The following is a 19,237-nucleotide window of genomic DNA, read 5'->3' on the forward strand; positions in this document are numbered from 1 at the left end:
CTCTAAGATGGTCTCTCAAGCACTGAGTGGGAATGGATTCATCACCGTTATCCAAAAGCATCAGATGATCGAATCTCCCTTCAGGTAGATGACAAATGCTGATTAGGAGGGTCCTGCGAGGATGCATAAAGGCTTGCATGCAGTTCAGCACTGAGGACTGACAAGAAGGTAGGGTTGCCTGCATTTTTCTGCAAGACATCTTTCCTAGCTGTCAAAACCTTTGTTCTCCAGCCGAGAGACTGAGGCGTGCATTTTCAAAATTAGTGTATTTAATTGGCAATTTAAAATTAACACATAAAAGGGCAACTGCAGAATCACAACATAACTGTGCATAAAAAGGACCCTTTCCCCCCTTTAATTCTCACAATCAATATTGCAGGCACATTCCTTCCTCCCCCAGCATTCAGAACTGCTATTTTCTAGTATCTCACCATATTCATACAGCACAGAGAGGGAACAAAGGCTGCCAGACATTACCTGGATCACAGGACAAAACAGCAGGCAAAAGGAGATTTCCGAAGGGCCATTTCCATGGCGTGTATCAGGCCCAAGTCCTCCCTCAGGAGCACAAGCGATCCCTAGGTTTTGCTTTTTTTGTTCTCATCTGACATTCCTAGAAAGGCATTTGTCTGATTGTTTTACTGACCACTTGAGGGATGGAAATAAACTCCACCTCTTCTCTCCCATCTCCTCCCAACCATCATCAACTGAGACCCAACACTGCGCTACTAATGGACAGGCAGAGAACAGCATCCCCTCCTGGAGAATGCGTGCTGCAAGGCAGCAAAGGAGAACTGGGGTTTAAAACACAGCATTCCCAAATACCCTGGGACAGAGGGTGGTGTTAAAAAAAAAAAAAAAAAAAAAAAAAGGAAGTGTCCAGTCAGTCACTTTATTGAGCATGGTAACAGAATGAAATATGAAATGATGCACTTGTGCAAGACCCTCAATAGGGCTGGAGGGTCTTGTCATCACAGTCCACCCTCTCTCCTTCCTCCCCACCGCACATCACAGGATTTATTTTGTTTAGAGACATTTTTAAAAGGCACCCACCCACAGTGATACTTGAAAGCACAGAATTCTTCTCCGAAGAATGGACCTTCCCTATTATTTCCAAGAGAAGGAGGAGAACAAAATAGTGTCTCTTTCTCTTCTCTGGGATAAGAGATCAGCAGGTCAACACAGAGGGCAGCAAGCTTACTGCTCTTTTGGCTACGTGACTGGCTCTGCCCTAGGGAAGGTGAGTGGGATGAGGTAGAGGGGTTGTTTTCTTTTTCTGCCCCAATAACCTAATTAGGTTTGCAAGCAGTGCTAGCAGGATGGAAATTTCTTCACGCTACACTGTCTGTTTGTGTTTGATTAATGTAAATCTTCCCAGGGCTCTAACCATGCCCCAGGCAACGTGATGGTCAGCTCTCCATTAACAAGCATCTCGGCCATCGCATGCTGCAAAAGGAGAGAAGGAAAGGGAAACTCTCACTTAAGCCTTTCCCTTGAAACCATCTAATGTCACCGAATAGGTTTGGATCATTTGCTTTGAATGCTGTTCCTATCTGAACTCCACTTATTTCCCGAGTCACTGTGGCTGTCAAAAAGATGGAACTGACTAGAAGAACGGTGAGCAAACTCACACTTCCCTTTCCTTCACAGTCTCCCCCATCTCCTCACAACCATCTACTAAGCCCATTCACCACAACTTCAGTACTCCTCAGCCTGGTTTGTGTCAATACCCAATTGCATTGTCCAATTACAATCTAACAAAACCATGATCTCATCACGGCTACAGAAGTAATTAACGTAGGAGGTGCTGAGCCTAAAGAATCAACTCCTTCCTCTAAATCTATCTGTTCCACAGCTCTAAACATGCAAAAAATTCCCACCCATGCATTCCCAGGGAATGTATTTTCCATGCTTCTATCTTTTTTCTGTGGTTTTCATTATCATTTTCTAAATAGTAGCCACTGTATTTAGCCTGGTCTTCAACTCTGAGACGTGTGTGTCTTCTCATTTTCAAGGGATTTCACAAAAACAAAGAAAGCAAAGGCTCTCACAGAAGGGACTCCAGCTCCAGAGGGAAAACATAAAAGATGGCCAGAAGCTCAGAAATTCACTGGCCAGCGCCTCTCATTGTACACAATCCCAGTTTACCGTAGAGAGCAGAGATGAAAAAGCCAGTAATGTTTCACCTGCACTCTTCAAACACAAATGTCCCAAGACGTAATGAAATGAGAAAAAACTTCAAATCCCAAAGCAGAGCCTGCACATCTACTTCATTCATGCATCATATGCGCCAGAGAGCCACCATTCCCTTCAGAACTGGAGCAGAGCTTCAAAAGACAGGCTATTTTTAAACACTAGTTGTTTATTTGCTTTAAAGTCAAGGATTCCCAAATCTCCCCACTCCCCGCCGCACACACGTGTTGACATTTGGATAAAAACTATACAGTACTAGTAACAGCACATCAAGAGCTAATTTACCAAAACTACTTTTTCTTAAAACATTGATCCTTATATTCAGCATCTTTGACTTCACTAAAGAATGAACCTGTGGAAACAGTCACAGACTACAGTAGCAAAAGCAATGTTGTCTTCTAGTCTTTAGAGCCTTCAACTGCAAGTCAGAACTCAAGATTTCTTCCTGGATTTATTTTACTCTGTGCAACTTTGGCCAAATCATTTCACATCTGAGCACCTCTATTTGCCTAGCTGTAAAATGGGGATATGTGCTTCTGAGGGATATCTGAGGTTCAAGTAACATTTGCAAATGGGGTTGCAAACCTATAAAAGATGCAACAACACTGAAGCATTATTACAACCTTCCAAAGTTCTGCTCACCCATTCAACCAGGGAGAATACTTTTGGTTTTTTAAAGCATTACATAAAATATTTAATTTTACATCATTAATGTAAAAGTCAATGAGCAGATCTGATGTTTGAACTATTAAAATTGTGTAATCTTATTACTACTATAGCTCAGTGCTTACATTTTTAGGCTCCACAAATCAAAAAGCCTATGATAATATCAGGGCCCGGGAAAATATTCAATTGTCTTTTCAGTCTGGACCGTGAATCCTAAATGCTTTGAAACTACACATCACAGTCTGTATGCCATCATCAGTGAAACCCAGAAAGACTGGAGGTGTTTGAGAAAGTTAGATGAAGCTCAGTGCTGTCCCTCTGGAAAAGTGGCAAGTAGCATGGGAGTAGGTCACGGTGCTATACAAGCACACAAGAACGGGTCTATCATGGCAGGAGGTGGAAGCTTCCCAGGGACTTGAAAACAGAATAAAGTGACAGCATGTTGGAGAGTTATTACAAGAAAGAGCAAGACAATAGCTTTAAAGGGAGAGAACACATGAAACTCTTGAACTCAAAATTGAACGTGCCTGACTCCCATTTACACGAAGACCTATTTTACATTACCAGAGTGGTGTAAAGGTCCTTAGCATAAACAAGAATCAGACCAAGGGTGTTCAACACATTCTGAAATACTAGATTCCAAAACGCTGTTGCTACCTAAAGCTACCGTACACTGGACATCTTTTGGTTCCTAGTTCCCACCACATCTGAAACAGCCCAAGTTTGACGACCTTCAAGACATGATTTGCGGTCCCCCATTGTGGAAAAGGGCAAAGCACGAGCTAATTTTTCTGTGGGGAAGGACAGCATTATTCAGCTTGATTTTTACTGTAACTGGTTATTTTCGTTTTAGGGATAGGGAGTAGCTGACGACAGCTTTACTTGTGGCCGACTGTATTTTTAAACATTGGCAAAAGTACCCACAGTTTGTGATGAAAGCTAAAATACTGTTATAAATCAAAAGATCAAGGGAATAAAAGTTTTTGGGGAAGAAAAAGGACCCAGAGTGTTCTTTTCATGTTATTGCTGCTTCAGGGAACTAATGCAGATGCCAGGAGACTGTACAAAATGAGGGGATCCAAGAATGAACATACATCTATCCCTCGTCTTACCCAACAACACCCTCCCCCAATATCTCCTTCCACTGGTGCCCTCTGTGCCAAATTAAACCACCCAATCATGCAAAAATCCGATTCAGCAGCCCATGGTGCCATGAAGCTAAGTGGTTCAGTGAAGCTGGGCGATAACAGAAATTAATGATGGCTGTGATTTATTAGATCATTTAGTCCACGTCTCAACCTATGCAGGGCTGTTCTCTACAATGTATCTCCTAATGGTTTCTAAAACCTTGAGGAAGGGACGGAAAAGAGGGAAAAGGGATGCTGCTCTTTGCTCTATTAAAAATAAGGAACACTCTTCCCCAAACCCCAAAAGTAGACATTGCTTATACGTTAGCCAAATTTTATTTTCCCCTTTCTGGCGGTTATACGTGAATTTTTAAAGACTGGTTCAGTACCCATTTTCCAGAGATCATCCCTCCCTCTTTTATGTTATTCTGTGTTCAGTAATTTTCATTTTAGCCTTCGTTTCTCCCCTCACATCCTTTACTGATGATGAGACCGCTTTCCAGCTCAGGCACACATGAGACACGAACCCTGCAAACAACCAGCAGAACTTTGCTTGTTTTGAAGGGAAAAAAAAAAAAAAAAACAGTGTTAGCAGCTCTCTGCTGGTTAAGATGGGATATGGTAAATATTTATGTGGAATTCACAGACCTTTACCCCAATAAGGAGGCAAGCATGGGAAAAGAGCAGCTTCCCAGAGCTCCACACAGCGGATGTGGAGAGGTCCCCAAGGAATGGACTCCACATCTGAGCAAAAAGCTGCAGGGCAGCAACTGCAAGTTCCAATTCTGATCACTTATGCCTCCAGCTTCCCTTTTACAACTTTCTGCTGGATTTCTACCAATATTACAGCCCGTTAGGCTTGAAGGTGCATGGTGCTGAGCATCTTCAGCTTCCAGGCCACAGCAGAGGGCTCAGCACACATCCTAGAATCAGGCCAGTACAGAAGGAACACCCACAATTCTTTCACAACTGTCTGACCCCCCGAGAACATGTACAAATATAGGAGGTTTCCTCAAGGACTCCACCAGCCACATGCAGTCCATGCCCAATGCCAGACAGTGCTGCTTCAACTAGCTTCACTAGCCCATTTCTCCAGTTTCACAAGGAAAGAGTCAGAGAGGAGAATTACAATCTACACTGCAAAGGTACTGTTAGGAGCAAGAGAAAACAAAACAAACTTAGGGCAGATGCTCATACTTCAAATCACTGCTGCTAACATTTGTAGATGAAACAAAGATTGGCGAAGTACTAAATGAGGAGGATAGGGCAGTCATACAGAGTGATCTGGATCACTTGGGCCCATTCTAACAAAACTGCATTTTAATCCAGCCAATTGCAACGTAATACATCTTGGAACAACTCTGAAAAGCAGAAACTCTGGAAAGGGTTTAGGGGGTCACAGTGGACAAGCAGCTCAATATGAGCTCCCACTGTGACTCTGTATCAAAAAAGGGTTAACATGATCCTTGGATCTATAAACAGGCAAGTAGTAAGCAAGAACAGAGAGGTGATTTTGCCCCTTTATATGGCATTGGTGAGACAGATCCTGGAATACTGCATCCAGTTCTGGTGTCCAGATTTCAAAAAAGATTTTGAAAAATTGGAAAGGGTGCAGAAAACATCACAAAAAGTTATGAGGACTGTAGAAAAAGCCTTACAAGTGAGAGACTTAGAATTCAGTCAGTTTAGCTTCTTAAAAAAAAAAAAAAAAAAAAAAAAAAAAAAAGACAACTGTGAGGTGATGTGAGTACAGTGTATAAGGATCTTCACAGGGAGAAAATACTGGGTAGTAAAAGGCTCTTTAATCTGGCACAGAAAGGCAGAACAAGAACCAATGGCTGGAAGCTGAAGCCAGGTAAATTCAAGTTAGCAACTAGGCACCGATTTTTAACATTGAGGTGGATTAACCACAGGAACAAAACTACCAAGGGAAGTGATGGATCCACCATCTCTCAATGTCTTCAGATCAAGACTGGATGACTTTCTGGAAGATCTGCTTTAGTTAACCCACAAGTTATGTTCCAGTCAAAGACAAGTTATTGGGCTAATTAGAGGAGTAACTGAATGAAATGTAATGGCCTCTGATATACAGGATGTCAGTGTAGATAATCTTGTGGTCTGTTCTGGCCTTAAAATCTATGAATATAGGGGGCCTGCCAATAAGACAACTCTACTTGGTAATAAGTCACCACCACTAGATAATTATCATGGTCATCTTACTAAAAAAAAATTAAAAGAAAAGCATTAATTTGCTCAGCAGTGAGATACTGACCTACAGCTGAAACAGTGTTCCAGAGGGGTAACCCTGTTAGTCTGTATACAGCAAAAACAACGAGAGTTCTGTAGCACTTTAAAGACCAACAAATTTAACAAATTAAATTAAATTTGTTAGTCTTTAAAATGCTACAGAACTCTCATTGTTTTAGCTAAAACAGAGAGTCACGTGTTTGATTTTAAAATGTTATCTCTGTTAATTTATTCGTCTGGAGATTTTCTAAGATTTCAAAATTGCTAAAGTAATACAATTTTTGCAAAAGCCCATCTAAATCCCATTTTCTCTACCACCACTTGGGACTGCAGCTTAAACTTGTATCATTAAAGCTCATTCAAAGCTTTAAAATGATACAAAGCTTGTAGGTTATTATTATTATTACTACACCATGTGCTTTTAGAGATACCAGTATTCAACTAGTCAGCAATTTCTTAAGAAATAAAAATTGAAGTTACAGATGTGGAAGACTGAGAAGTTCAAAGTGATGGCAATGATGAAGAAAAACCTACAAGTAAATAGAGCTGTTTAAAAATTATGAAACTGTGTTAAAAATTATGGAAGGATAGGAAAGAATTTTTTTAAGTCTATAAAAAAGCCTCAAGATTGGAATGTTACTGCATGGTAGTCTCATTTATGTATAAAACATTTACCTTTATGGATTCATCTTCCTTAGTTAGATCACATAGAATTTGGGAATTAGACACCCATGTTTCCTTATCACAGTAGGAATGGAATAAAATTTAGACGATCATAGAGATCAGTCCATGTCTATGCCCTCGCCCCTTTCCCCTATTATATAAGCACTGTGGCTCCACTTAGGATGCTAAAAGCCAGTCTATTAATAGCAACTCTTGCAACAATGATCAACAGATCTGTGTCCTTTATATTCAATATTCTGGGTCCAAGTTATTGACAATGGTAAAATAAACATTGTTTTCATGCCTTTTTAAAAAAAATTAGTAACTTTAACTCAGGCTGCAGATTGATATACTATAAATCTCAGATACAAAAATAATCTCTCTGCAGGATCCTAAGCAACTTCACATAGTCCACAACATCAATTCTTTTTGACATATCTGAGAGCTAGTTTGCTTTTGAAGAGATGGAATAATTACTCAACATTCAAAATGCTACTGATGAGTATCCTCAGTAAATATTAGACACTGATCCTCACTCCTTTTTGTTAAGTACTGTAGGGTTATCAGACAGTACAGAGGAGTTCTTGGTTCACTAAATTTGCATTATTTTCTCTCTCTCTCTCTCACACACAGACACGCACAGGGAGACAGAGTGTTACATAAGATATAGTAGAGTTTTTAAACAAAATAAGTCCACATACTGCATTCAAAACTGTATTTTTCATCTGTTGCAAAAACCATATACAACTGCTTTTTCTCTCTGTGCCAGTGCGGTCCTGTTTGTAACTCATACCTTTATTTTTGCTTCAGATGTGTCTATGCCTTTGTCCCTCCCCACCTGATCTCACCAAAACTAGTTTTCCTCCAAATATGGCTTCTGACCATAAAAACTCTCAAATGCGGCTAGTATTGCAGCTGTCATCCAACACACTTGTTCCACCACTTTTGAGTCACTTCCTTCATGCCATTTGTAGGATTGTGCACATTTTAAGCATAGAGAGTGAAATGTAGGGCTAATGTGTCCTCTGGGCCATGCCCTCTCCCTTCCCCCAAAAGGGCATCTATCACTGTTTTAAAGAAAGCTGCACCCCATTACAGTATCCCAAAATCCACACCATGGGGAAAGCAAACATTTTTTGGCTGTAGAACACTGCGGCTCAGCCACTTTTGCCGTGCTTTTCAAGCATAGCAGCAAATGCCTTGATTAACAAATGAGTGACAGTCAAATATTCTATTCAGGGATTTGAAACATGTTGCATTACATGGTACTAGTCAATCAGTTTGAGGAAGTTCAAGACAAAGACCTCCTCCTAACAGCAACTTCTGCAAGCTTACAGTAAGTAGATAATTTATAGTGGGTCAGGTAGAAACTTTACATTAAAATACTACTACTTAGCACTTACATACCCTTTCATCAAAGACCAACATTTCTAAAAGGCAAGTTTCTAGCTCCATTTTACAGATTGGGAAACTGAGGTACGGAGAGGGAAAGCGATCTGCCCAATATCATAATGCGAGTTAGTGGCTGAAGAGAGCACAGAAGCCAGAGTCTCAGTCCAGTGCTCTAATCACACCCCCACGCTGCTTTGAATCAGTGCTGTAATCTTAGCACCGACTCCTAGGAGAAGACCAGTGCTGTATCTTAGAAAATAATCAAACTCTCAGAATGTTCGGACTGCGGGAGGAAAAACAAAAAGGAGGTCTCAGTTGTCTGCTAGAGATGTGCAGGGTTGTACGTGGAAAGATTTAGAGTCTCCAGGTTTCAGATGTGTCAGATAGAGGAGAGGTATCTAGCTAGTGTTCAGGGTCCCAGCATAGAATTGAGGCCCTTCTAAGAGGGCTCCATCGTGCCCAGGTGTTTTGGTGAGGAGCCAGCTCCAAGACTCAATACGTGCAATGGAGGAGTGAGTCTGCAGAACACAATCTAGGCAAATTACGAACGGCCAAAGAGGCAATGAGAGAAGAGCCATCAGACGCAAGATACGCGCTACACAACTGAAACAACCTCTCACAAGGGAATTAAGTCAGAACCCAAAGGTCAGAAAAGTTAGAAACAGCTGGGTGAGGGAAAAAGCAATGAGGTGGGGGTGGGAGAGAGAGGAGGCAGCGAAACCACATCTCTGAGTTCAGAGCTCACAAAAGGACCCTATTTATCATTCACCTCACCCAGTGATTCACCAGAGACAAATCCACTAGCTCTACTCAGTAAAACCCACCTTCTGGGCTCCATCAAGCGGGCTGAGGAGCACATATCAGCGCAAGTTAGGATCAGACGGACAAACCAGTCTATAGTGCCAGTCACCACAAAACTCAGCTACATCTGTCTCTTTTTTATGCATGTCTGTATTAACACTGAGCAAAACCTGCAGTGCTAAGACATTTCCTTTCATGTAGTGGAAACCTTGAAGCCGGGTCCATGCTGTGGCTGAAACTGTGCTAGCACCAACTGTGCTTAAATTTACTACTAATAGATATTATTTAAATAGAGAATCTGCTGATCTGAGGGAAATAGGGGAAGTGCCCAAAAGCACAAGCCTACGATGTCTAAAGTTATGAGTCACGCCGCAGGCTGCTCTGGGTCAACTCTATGGGGATTTCCTAGGGACAACGATTGAAATCGCCAAGGTTTTGTACAAAAATGGAAGCTTATTAGTCAGTGAAAAGAAAGACTGAAAAATTATACAAAATCAGCAAGAAGCCAATAGAAAACACAAAGCTTGTAGAAGCACAAAGCAAAGGATTTCCCTCCTGCATGAGCGCTCTAATTTCTTCACTTGTCTGGGCTGGCTTCTGATTCAGGACAGAGGGACATGCAGAGCTGCATTTAAAAAGGTCACACTTCCTTCCTTGATCTTTTATCTTGACCAATTTCAAAGAGGTATTTAATATTTTAAAAGTATTATAAAAATTTCTGCTTACTCTGTTTTCCAACTAAGTTTGATTGTTTCCAGCAAGATTGTATTTGTTCTAGGAATTGAAAATTACACCAGACCAAAGGTTGGTACTTGCTAAATTCAAGCCTGGACTAGCGCCAAAGCAGCAATGCTAAGCTAAAGGAACTAATGACTATTTTATAGACTGATCTCTCATGAAACAATCAATCAGAGACTGAAATAAAAGCCAAAATGCCCAGTTACCCCAGTGGTAATATCCCCTTCAGCCAGAGCAACTTATCAAATTGCAGCAAAAATCGTGTCAGAAATCAAGAGAGGGTAGAAAGCAAGACAGACACGAGGGCATGCTTTTAAAGTCCAGTACCTCACCACAGCACCTGCCAAGGTTAGAAGCTCTTCAGCAGACAAATACAAATGCTTTCAAAGCAAATAAACTTGTCCAAGCACTAGTTATGGGCCAATGGTCAGAAAGAAAAAATATTTGATCCTTGCTCTCATAAGATTTTTAAAGGATTTTTTCAACCTATTATGAAACCCCTCATATCCCAGTCTCCACTTCCACAAATAAATCAATACCAGAGAACTTTAGAGGCACCGGAATTTTGACTCCATAAATAAGAGTAAATATTTGCCCTATGTCTTTACAATCCACCTCTTAGGTCACTAAAGCATAGATTCACACTCCCAACTTCAAAATGCAGCAAGATCCACATCCCAAGGCAGCATTATCTGTATCCATGCTCCCAACTGCTGAAAACACAGAGATCCATCTCCCAGGGCACTAGTGGCTGCATTCACCCACTCATCTCCAGGATGTGACAAGAACCCAACACCAGTGCTGACATTTAAAGTCGTGTAATTTAAAATAATTTAAAGACATGTCTCCAGACAATATCGGGTCACAAGAGAGGCACTGTATTATCTCCGCTAGAACTGATTTAATTCTTTTGTCACTCCTGAGGCTGCAATGATTACAATTTTTTTCTGCATTGACATTTCCCCTTTTGCCCCCAAGCCAATAAATAGTCAGTAATCTTTTCCAGGGCTCTCCAGTCCACCCCCGCCACAAGACTGGGAAAGATTAACATGCCTCTAGCACACAAATGAAGCCATAGCAAGTTTCAAGGGGATAGGTAGGGAGAGGAAAGGGGAAAATACGAGGAGTTAGGGTTTGTCTACATAATGAAATTTACTGGCATATTTTACTATGCTGCCTCTATAATTATACTGATATAACTACCTGTGTGGACACAATTATTCCAGAATAAGAGTGCACACGCAGAGAGTTATACCAGTACTGGTAAATTTCCCTGTGTAGACAAGTTTAATAGTTCCTGATAGCTGATTCATCTGTATTTTTAATCTTTGCTCACTGGCTGAGGATTGCATTCCCCCCCGCCCCTTTGCAAGTTATTTCCTATTTTAAGCTTGGGGGGAGGAGGAGCAATCCTCAAACCGCAACCACAGAGCGAAGTCTGAACCAATAACTGAGTTCATCTGTCAGCTAGTATTTAATAATTACATTGATATTGTTAACTATTAGAGTTTTTCCATATACCTCAATTTTAACTTTAGATTTGTGATTGCATCCTGTGTCATGACAGAACACACACTCAGCTTACCTGAAGTAATGCTCTCGAAGGCACTGGCTGCTCCTATCCCATAGGTCTGAGACACCTGTATATTTGCTAGAAGCCACAGCTCTCAGTACACGGGCTGCATTATCTAAATGCCAGCAAATAAACCCCTCTCTCAAATTCCCACTCTGCCCCACGCACCAAATGTATGCGTATACATTATACAACCAAGAGAAGTTGTCCACTGTCAAACCTCTTCAAAGGATGAAGAATGTTGAGTTTCATTTTAATGTGCAAACAGCTGAACACATTGTTCACAGAATAGGTTATTGAGATAATCCAGATTTCCACATATACAGGAGAACAAACAGGTCATAGGCCAGACAAATCAGCTGCTAATTTATAGATAAGGAAGAAAGGAAACATTTATTTAAATTAATTTATAAATAGCCTGCATTAGGGCAATTTCCCTACTTTGTTTCCTGCTCAGACTTCTGAAATGGAATAAATAATGTAATCAGAGTAACTGCAGTATGGAAGTTGGAGCCACTTGGTTATAAGTAAAAGTGCTTTAATCTAAAGCAAGCATCTCCAAACCTAATGGAAGAGAAAGGAGAGCAGTCTAAGAAGATGAAATTCATTTGCCAATAGGAGTTCGTTCCTGCACATCCATCTGAACTGAGCTAATTGTCATTGAGAAACAGATCCTGGGGCCATGGTGGCAGCTGGAGTCCTCGTCACTGAAAGAGGACAGCCCCCAGATTTATGTTATTGCTGTCCCAGATTCACACAGCCACCGAGATTCTGCACACACAGCTGGAGAAAGGACAGAAACAAGGGGAGAATGAAGGAGAAGCCTCAATGATTACATACCTCCAAGTGGTTACTAAAGAATTATAAAGAAATCCACAGAACACACTGCTACCACCACAGGCCCCAGGTATTTGAGCAAATCCCTCTCATAGCTACAGACATCTGTATAGAATGTATCATTGTATTATCTAACCTCTTCTTCGATCTACCTCTAAGGATTTTAAGAGTGCTTCACAAGCACCCTGACGTTCTTGTCAGTGAAGTAAATAAGCAGCCTGGACAAAACAGGCTCCCAGCAGCCATGGAACAATTAGTTGCAAAAATGGGATTCCTTTCAACTGGCTGAATTCCAGACAACAAGATCACTGAGAATTGGAAACTGCCTGCAACATAAACCTGTTGCAAGCTTATTTCCCTCCCCCGCCTCCCTCCAGAGCTTAATTACCTGCTTCTGCTTCAACAAGTACCTAGAACTCTGCAACACTGCTGGGAGAAACAGCCTCCTCCAGAAAAGCTCTTCCTGATGTCAAAATAAACACTCATCAGACACACTGACTATTCACCCTTCTCTTGGGATCTGCCAGCCAGCACTACTACAACACACAACTTCAAAAGGAGTTGTAGCCAATTGCAAAGTATATTTCGGACTCCCAGGGACAGAGTGTTTAGTGCTTAGAACAGAAGGACTGGGAGCCAGGACTACTGGCTTCTGTTCCAAGCTCTGTCGGTTTCTTTCTATAAAATGGGATTGATTGCCTTGCATGAAAGATCCTAGATAAAATTGAAGTATTATTAATATACTTTCACTGAGCCCAAAACCTGATGATAAAGCCTACCACAAAGAAAAAACAGAGGAAAAGGTCAGTCATATAACATACATGGCTGCAACAACGTTGGTGAACGGCCAAAGCAAACAATCCTACCATTTAAAAACAATCACACTGATTTTTCACACCAAGATTCCTGCAACCTTCAATATTTTGAAGGACAGACTGGCACGCTTGCTTTCTCAAGTCAGAAATCAGTGGTTTGCTCACCCAGTAACTTCCATAACAGTGGGCTGACTTCTTCCTGAAAATCAAATGCATAGATTTAACCCATCTGGACACAGATTTTACACAGGGATTAAACAACCACCATGCACTTCTATAGCCTCATTCAGAGGAGCTCAAAGAACTCCACACTATGCTTAGCTCTCCTGTGGGGTACTGGTTACCCCCATTTTAAAGTGGGGTACTGAGGAACAAGAAGGTGAAGCAACCTTTATCACACAGCAAATCAAGGTTAGAACTAGGAACAGAAACTAGGTGTTCCGGTCCCTATCCCCATGTTCTAACTACTATCGGAATACTGCCTCCCACCATGAAGGGGTCTGAAGTTCAGTGGTAGGGAAGAAACCTTCCGAGCTGTTAACATCAAGTCTCTGTGCACTTTGACACCTTCATTGCATCATGGACTGACGGAATTAAAGAAAACCTAATTATAAATTGCTAAGACTCTAAAAGGCTCTTCCAGGAGCATCCCAAGTGCACCTTATTCCACCAGTCAATAAAAATGCAAACAAAACGATAGTTGGGAGTTTGTGCGCTATCTCTAAGATCAGATCATTACCCACAAGAACCACTTCCACTGTGGAAACCACAGAGTCTACACAGGCCAAACCACAACCTATCATCTTCTGTGTCAGCACATTGCAGGAGCAGATCACCAATTTGAGAGTTACAGATCACCATTACAGGACTTCTGAGCAGACGGGGTCTCGCATTATACTCTGCACCTTAACCAGTTCATATGACATCACATCGGTTCCTCCATACGCCTCCTTCAGGTTCCAGTGAAACATATCTTCCCCACACCACTGCTTCCAGAAAGCAGCCCTGAAGGCCCGGTTTATGCAGTAAAATTCCAGATAACATGGCTGCCCAGCCTGGTGCACAAGGGGCAAAAAATGGCTGAAAATGCTTTGAGCTAAGCAACAATTCAGCCCTAGTGTAAGTGGGCGTAAATCTTAAAGAAACCATTGGTGAATCTGTTCTCTGGACTCAATAAAATTTTCAACAACAAGAAGTTTCCCCTTGTCTACACAGGCCAGCAGAACCATGTTACCAAAAGGACTGACCCTGAAAACCGATGTACGACACAGGAAAGTATTTAATAGCAACAGTGTCCAAATGTCCCCATGCACTACTGCAACTGTTTAAACCAACCGTAAACAGAAAAACACACAACAACTGCCAGAAGGGACTGACGGTTTTCAACACCACAATGCAGCCCCTCGGGGCATGAATATCTATCCCCACATTTCACACAGGTATCCATGTACCTCCACGGTATTGCTGAAAAGCAGAGCTGAACGTTGCAGACCTGAAAGGAACGTCATGCTCTTGCAAATTCTCTTACCTTAGATCAACGGTTCCTCACTCTTTTGAGTTCGAGCCTGCTGTTGGGATGGAATGGCAGAAAGGCAGCCCCGCCCATATCCTGTGGTCGCCTCCTGTTCCTTTAAGTTTTCGCTCACTCATTTCCTATCATTTTTCATTCTTATCTCATTCACTCCAGCTTTTTCTCGTTGTTTTGCTCTTTATTTATTTACTTATTTTTTTTACTAACTCTTCTCCTTTCCCGCTCTCTGGTAGCTTCAGTCTCCCTTCACGCATCAGAAGGTTACACGCTGTTGGGCATGGGATAGGACAGCCCTTGGTGCCCTCTGCACTGCAGGAATGCAGAGAAGAGACACTGGGGCTGAGCTTTCATCCCGGAACATGCAGGAGCAGTTGCCAACCAGCTCATTCGGGAGCACAATCGTAGCAGGGAGAGAAGACTTTCATGGAGCCACATGACACTCGATATGGGCCAGCAGGTTGCAGTGTGTGCGCGCAGGTGGGTGCATGGGACTTAAGATCCAACACCTTACCTTGCACTGTGCCCTTCCTGAATCAGTCTAGCGCCTCATCAGTAAAGTCTGGCCACCTTTCTCCAGGCTGGGAAACATTGCCTTAGGTCCAACCCCCTTCCAATACCATGTTTCGAAAATTTCCTGAAAACATACCTAACTCCTCACCGGCTATGGGCTTTTCTCTCTACACTGGAAAGTCACCCGAGTGCTCTGCCTGCAAGATCACAAACTAGGACTCGGAGCCTACAAACAAACTTGAGATCAGTTTCACACATAAACAGGAACTTTGCTGGCTGGACTGGTGCACACAGCTTCAAAGAGGAACGTTACTTGGATAAGAAGAGTCAGATTTCCCCATGCATATTTCTTAAAGTCTGCAGCACACACTTGAAGGGCTGAGGAGCAGATTAAATCAATTCAAGTGTCCAGTTGCAGCAAAACTACACGTCACTCATATGGGTAAAGCAGGCAACCAGGCATCCCACTGTCCTGGGATTCTCCCTTTGGTAGCTAGCACAAATCCTGCAGCCTCATTATCTGCACCAAGGTAGGCCCTTTTGGTTAATTCGTACCTCACACTTCATGCCACAGCTCCTACACTGTCAGTGAGTTCATATCATAAAAGCCATAATTTTGCTGGGCTGTTTAAACAAACATAGCAGCTCAAAGTGCATCTCCTGAGTTAGCACGTCCTGTCGCAATGCAGTGTCTCAGAGTGGACACTGTGTTTCTGACAGACATCATCAGCAGGTCACTTGACAACAGGTAATTGACAAACAAGATAATGACCCTAATAGATGAGATTACCTAGAATCAGGTTAGAACTTGAACCGTCTCTAATGTGTGGGAGCCCTCCTGCTTTTATAACTCAGTGCCTCTTCCAGCTTGGGTATCTGGTCATTCACTGCCCCAGTTTTGTAGAGTGACTTTCATAATTCAGTCTAATTTACACTAAAGAACCCAAAAGTTAAAGGACCCCACAGCAAAGCTCAAAATAGCTCAGTGGACAATTTCTAAGAGTTTGCTAACAAATGGAAGCAGAAACATCACGTACATAGTGTCAAACACTGCTAGATGAGCTGCATAGATATGAAAGACAACCAGGTCCCTGCCAAATGAGCTTATAGACCAAACAGACAAAATACAGACAGACACAGGGTGGGGAAAAGGGATGCAGCACAAAAGGGAGGGATAGAAGTGGGATGTTTGGCATGCATTTTGTTAACTCCACAGTTTGTGTTGAATATGGTTTGTTTTGTTTTTACTATTTATAATTGTGTTTACATTTAAATGTAAACTAAAGACAATGTCTTTTCCTGACACTGTGTTTGTTTTAAAAATATACATGGTTTTATTTCTTTTTGTTTAATACACACACAAAATTAAAAGAAATAAACTCTGTCTCTTCCTGCTTTTTCTTCTTGCTTGTGTTTTAAGCCTGTTTCTTAATTTCTGTACTTCTTGGTGGCCTGTTTTTCATTTTATCCTTTCTTCCCTTTTATTACTTTATCCCTGTCCCCCTCCTTTTATTATTAATCAAATCTTTATGTGCTTTATAAGTCTTTCTTGTTTTACTTATAAACAGCCTTGCATCTCTTCCTTCTCCTCCTCATTATCAGCCCTCTCTTTTTGTGCAGAGACAATATCTGCATTCAGTCTTCTGACCAATTAAGAGCCTTAGTTTTATTAAAGAGAGATTTTAAATTTGATATATGTTTTTAAAGCCTAAGGGTTATTTCCAGTAGCAATACAACAAGCAGAATTGCTGACCTGACTTAGACAAAGGGTTTGTCTCTGAATTCTTACTGGCCTCTCCTACATACATAAACCCAGCCCTTGCAAAATAAATAATGGAGGGTGCTCTGTGGCCTGGTCTATACTCAGGAGTGAGGTCAACATAGCTACAGTGCTCAGAGGTGTGAAATACCCACACCCTGTGCGCCATAGCTATGGCAACCTAGCCCCTGGTGCAGATGCAGCTAGGTCGACAAAAGAACACTACCATCAACCTAGCTACCATTCTTCGGGAGGTGGAATCCCTAGAGCGACAGAAACCCCCCCCCACTGTATGTAGTGTCTGTACTATGGCACTACATTTGTAGTGTAGAACATGTAATACAGCTGTAGTGTAGCCTGGGAGTAAAGCTTCCTAATTTTTAGCGATACTAAGGAGAGGCTGCTAAAGAAACTAACTGATCATGAGAGAATCATAAATGTTAAACTGAGTTACATATCACCATGCAATATATGTCAACTGCACTATGTTCCCCAGTCGAGACGCTCAAGGAGGATACAATCAGGATATACCAGCATGACTCTTATTGATGCTAAGAATTGTAGTGCTGGTGAAAGGGAATGACTTGACAGCCGTAGAGACTGAAGTCTTCTTGTTATGCACAGAGCACTGACACCATTTGCAGCACAAGTCCACACGTGTGCTTCAAACAGCCCTGCCAATATATTTCCCCTCTAACCTGGAAGGACCATACCGTTTGGTGTAACCAGGGACACTGGTCCCTATGACAAGGTAAACCAGGGCCTTTCTCCTGAGGCTATTAGAGTGTCCTGGTTGTGTCAACTGTGCTGATGGTTTTGGTTTCTGTTTTTGTTTTTATTTTTGTGATGTGGGACACGTGTCACAGCTACAGTGATGCTACTACGAACGGCAGACATCAGTGAACCTGTCCAGAATAATGTCAATTCCACTCTGATTTGGGTAGGACCCATAAAAAGTAGGCTGAAAGGGGGGGTAGAGTCGTGGACCCCCACATCCTGAAACATTCAGAAGACTCCAGTGTACAGATGGGCATGAAGCCATCGATCAGCCCTTAGGAAACTCCAGCTAGTAAAGAATACTGCAGCACATCTCCTCAGCAACTTAAGCTACCACAAGCACATCAAAGCTGCCCATCGGTTTCTCCACTGGCTTCCCATAGAACATGGAGACAAGTTCGAGGCCTAGGCCTTACCTTCAAAGTGCTGCCTGGCTTGAGCCCATCATAACGAAAAGATTGCATAACGCTCCGGGATGAAGCCCACGGTCAACAATTCCATTCCCCGGGCATAATGGAACTTTACAGCCTATGGGTAAAGTTGATCTGTGCAGGAGACAGAGCTTCTGCAGACCAGGCCTGGATACAAAGAGGAGATCTAGAAGGGAAACACTTTACAGCACGCTGCTTTGCCAGAGCCATTCAGTGGCCCTTAACCAGCATTAATTTATGCCATAACAGGAATTACACACAGAGAGAATTACACATCTTTGGCTAACGCTCTACATGTTATTCCTGCCTCCACCCAAATAATCATGATAGACTCCCGGCTCTGTTAAAAACTAGAAAAATAAAGCTCACCTCACTTTCAGTCTCTTTAGTGAAAGACGAACTACACACCATGCGTTGGTGGTTCCTGTCCATTTCCTAGCCAACAGTACACATCACATCAAGCCCCCTATCCCAGTCGCTTCAATAAAAGTACAGAATGCAACAAGCAAGCACAGAGACTATATCACCTCATGCTCAAAATGAAAATGGAGGCACAATACTGGACAGTACAAGAAAGTTTGCACTGATGCCTACGTGCAATTGGTCACTCTAAGAAGGAAGGCTTCAATGACATCTATCTTGCATGATTTAAGGCACTACATTGAAAAAAAAGAAATGAAATGAAAACACTGCTCAAATTGTAAGTGTAGCTAGCTATTCAGTAACACTGTTGCAGAGAAGGACCTGAACTTGCTATTTTCCCACCATTCAGCCAAAGGAGATGTCCTAATTACCAAGGGGACATTTAAACCCTCAAAGACTGAGGAAGCACATCTAAGTGGATTTAGAAACAATTAGGGTCTATTTTAGTATCAAGTGAAAGGAAAATTAGCAATTAAAAGCCTCCCAAGGGTAATTATGTGTAAATTTTACACTCCCCCTCTTATTTTCCTATTATAGTAGCAGAGGCTACCGGCTATTATAAATAAAACTCATTTGACAGCAATTGCATAGGAACACAGACAATCACTTCTTTCAAAGTATGTATGTTCTTTGTATTCACATATATACACACACAAACCTGCATGGTCCACGTAACCATGCAATCTCCTTGTTCCGATATGGCTGGAGCAGCTTCAGGAAGAAAAAAATACACTAACTAGGTTACAAAAAAAGG

General features: G+C 41.9%; 1 protein-coding gene across 5 annotated transcripts in view; it reads right to left on the minus strand.

Moving 5' to 3' along the window:
• Positions 1-19,237, minus strand: part of ARHGEF12 (Rho guanine nucleotide exchange factor 12) — an 81,352-nt gene that overhangs the window by 57,507 nt on the left and 4,608 nt on the right. Inside the window, exon 1 of one of the 5 annotated variants that reach the window (XM_067564903.1) lies at positions 14,581-14,591. The exons of the other annotated variants lie outside the window; for them this stretch is intronic. The gene's annotated coding sequence lies outside the window, so the exon portion shown is untranslated. Of the gene's footprint in view, positions 1-14,580; positions 14,592-19,237 lie in introns of those variants that run through there. 5 annotated transcript variants of the gene reach the window in all.

Source organism: Emydura macquarii, unplaced genomic scaffold (assembly GCF_026122565.2).
Source record: "Emydura macquarii macquarii isolate MOO-44397 ecotype Brisbane River unplaced genomic scaffold, CSIRO-AGI_Emac_v2 contig_312, whole genome shotgun sequence".
NCBI classification, from domain to species: Eukaryota; Metazoa; Chordata; order Testudines; family Chelidae; genus Emydura; species Emydura macquarii.